Source organism: Phragmites australis, chromosome 12, assembly GCF_958298935.1.
Source record: "Phragmites australis chromosome 12, lpPhrAust1.1, whole genome shotgun sequence".
Lineage (NCBI taxonomy): Eukaryota > Viridiplantae > Streptophyta > Magnoliopsida > Poales > Poaceae > Phragmites > Phragmites australis.
The window spans coordinates 18,808,183-18,811,564 of record NC_084932.1 but is presented as its reverse complement, the minus strand read 5'-3'; the positions used below and the strand labels follow the sequence as shown (position 1 = coordinate 18,811,564).

At 40.9% G+C, this 3,382-nt stretch overlaps 1 long non-coding RNA gene across 1 annotated transcript; it reads left to right on the top strand.

The window, feature by feature from the left end:
- The first annotated feature begins 352 nt into the window (after nt 1-352).
- Nucleotides 353-2,919, top strand: LOC133887336 (uncharacterized). Its single transcript, XR_009903543.1, has 3 exons — nt 353-458; nt 755-851; nt 2,783-2,919. It is a non-coding gene; the product is annotated as an uncharacterized LOC133887336 (long non-coding RNA).
- Nucleotides 2,920-3,382: the final 463 nt, after the last annotated feature.

The window sequence follows — 3,382 nt, the reverse complement described above, 5'->3', positions numbered from 1 at the left end:
TCCAACCAAACAAAATGATACTGCATACACACAACCTAGCTCAAATGAACCTGACTCACTAATACAAGTTAGGCTAAGACCATACAGCAACCAAACGAACCCTACATGACAACTCAAATCAAAAGAACATTTATAGATTGTTTATTGTTTTAGCTTCCCTATAAACCCACATAAGTCTTAATATAATTTACGTTGCTCAAACGAATAGCTTCAGTGTTAGCCTTCACTTTTTTAAATTCCTTGCCCATGTGTCGACAATAAGTTTCCCTTTGTCTTTTCTTTGCATTAGCAAAAGTAAAATATTCTTTCGTAGCTTGGTCCATACAGAAGAATTCACTATATATGTTCTGATGCTGTGCAAATCCAACAACCTCATGCCATTAACTCAAGATGTTTCGAGACATTGTTAACTCAAAGATGTTGGTTGGAGCCTTTTCCAAGAGGGGGAAAAACTGCAGGTATCTAACTATCTCTGATCGAATTCTGATAGGGTCTTGTGTCGTTGTTTTCACTGATGTTCTCTCTGAATGTTGCTGTCAAAACTCCGGAGCAAATGGGCAGTAGTTTACTAGTTTGTCCACCACACCAAGTTCAAGCATATATATACTCATCAAATGCTTATGAATATGGATTACACCATCCATTCAGTTACATGCTAAATCGAATATAAAAGTGAGAACCCCGGAAGAATACTCATGAGGCATTAGACGGTGCAATATCACAAATTGACCTTCATCTGAATTTCATTGTGTAGATCAAATCACAGAAGGCAAGAAAACGGACAAGCAAACTAGCAAGTACAGGGATTCTGTGGGTGTGCCCAGCGTCGAATACGCTGTTCTTTTTTTTGGGTAAAATATGAATAGCTATGGTTATTATACTAAAAGTTTCGAACTTAAACTGAATTTTTTAGAGTTAAAGGGCTCTCACCCCAGTCTTATCTTTATTAAGAAGGATCAAAATTGTCATTACAGCTCTGGGAGCGCTCTCACCGCTCGGCAACATGCAGAAATAAAATGATACTAGTCTCCAAGTTTCAGAAACAGAAAACTAGAATGAAAATGCAACATTTGTTCCTTCTTCTGAGTTTGGTAATGCTCTTTTTTTGATATCATCATCCAGTATCCCGGCATAATTGGGCTCTTGATCTGCTCTACCAGCTGCTCCATGTACTGCTGCAACAGCTCCATCTTCTCTTCCTTGTACAAAATATTCCACCTTCTCAATAAAATCAACATTTGACTCCACACTTGATGCATATACCTCTCCTCTGTTCTTTCTGAAAACACAAGGAATTTCTAAGTTTCCATACACCCCACATTGAAGCAGTACAAAATACATTCAAAATTGATTTTTTTTTTCTTGATGAGCCAAAAACCAGCTATTTCCTCATAGTTTGAGCCTACTCTTCTACCAAGAATCTGAGAAATAATATGCCACATTTTTTTTGGAAACCACATTCAAAGAATAAATGGTTCACAGAAGATCCATTACAAAATAAGAATATCAGATAAGGCACATGTTATCTTTTCATCAAGTTATCTCTAGTAGGTATTTTATTCTTAGACATTAGCCAAAGAAATATATGTACACTAGGTGGTACCTTAATGTGCCATAATGCAGGTAAGTAAACCGGTGTCACAACACGGTAATTAATCAACCTGTATAGGGTTTGAGTGTTGTACAAACCTGATGAGGTGACTTTCCAAATTAGACTGTCTTCTTATGCAGAAGAAGCTATAGTTTGTGCAATTTGGCACACTTTCTGCTACAACAACATTCATCTAGGTCCTACGCACCTACGGAATATTAATGCACATTTCAACTGTACAGCATCCCATAATTCAGCAATTTTAGCTGTTTTTTCATTAACAACTAGCTACGATGCCCATGCAATTGCGCAGGCTAGGTCTAGTATAGTGTTGGGCCTGTTGAATACATAATAACTTTGTGTAGTATAATGGAAATTAGCAGCTCTCATGTTGCTTTCTCAAAATAGTTGTGTATATGGTTAGCCAATTATTGAAATAGAAACTCCATTAAAATGATTATGCAAGGTGATCATGAACAACAGTCTAAGTAAGTTTCCAAATCGTGACTTCCAATCTAGGAATATGGATACAAATCGCATAATCTGAATTTACATATTAAGGTCTCCTATAGAACACGGGAATTTTTCACCATTCTTACAGAAATTGGACTGCTACCTATGAAATTATCATCTTGCAAACATGCCCTAAAAGTTGAGGATATATTTTCTACGTCAAGTAAGAACACATAAAAGGGAATCAAGCCATCATCATTTGTTTTTTGTTGAAGTAAATGGTATACCGCGAAGTCCATGCTTTTTATAAGATTGTGTGGTAAAAATAGCTACACGTAGATCCTCACCAATCTAAACTAGCAAGATGGTACTAAACTACCACACAACACATCTAGACTATATGGGCTAACATCACTACTTAGACTACTAAAGCTATGGTATTACACTACATCTCCAATACGATCTAGACCTAATATAAAGAGATTAAAGGCCGGATGTTCTTTTGTGTTGTTGAGAATTTCTAGGTTATATATTTTTCTTTTTTCTTAGCGACAGGAGACGGTTGGTAATATCTTTTTATTATATAATAATAGATAACATAAAATTCTCAAACGGTAATTGCTAGACTAGTTTACCCAAACTCAAACTGAAAATTTCCCTGCTGCATGAATGCAAGTTAATGTCCACGGCGACGACGTAGCCGCCTCGAGTGATAAAAACTTTTTGGTGATGCTCCAGATACCTAAGGTGGTGAACAGCCAGAGCCAGGATGGGGTTCAACCCTCCGGTGCCGCAGCGGGACAGCAACTGGGAGATACGCGTCGCCGTCCTCCTCAGCCTAGTGTTCCAGGTCGTCCTCATCTTTGCCGGCCCGCTCAGGAAGCGGCCCTCAGCAGGCTCACGTACGATGGAGCGGACGAGGTGAGGGCGTACGACCTGTTCGTCAAGTTCCGGTCTCTCTTCGTGAACGGCATCATCAGCACGAGGAATCAGACGGTGAGCGAAGCCTTCTACCTGGAGCTCGGCAGGCTGAAGCGGGACCGCATGAAGGCCTTCCGCATCCTTGAGCTGGAGCTCAACTACATGTACGACATGCTCTACACCAAGATGCCGGTGCTCAGCACCACGGCTGGCTACGTGCTCCGCTTCGTCGGCTGCAGTTGCGTCATATCCAGCCTCGTCATCTTCGCAGCCCACGACAAGGCTGGCCTCCGGCCGGTTGACGTCGGCATCACCTACGCGCCTGCTCGTCGCCGCCGTGGCACTAGAGGCAGCCGCGCTTGTCATGCTCCTCTTCTCCGACTGGACACTCGTCTTCATCCACCAATCCAAGGGCTC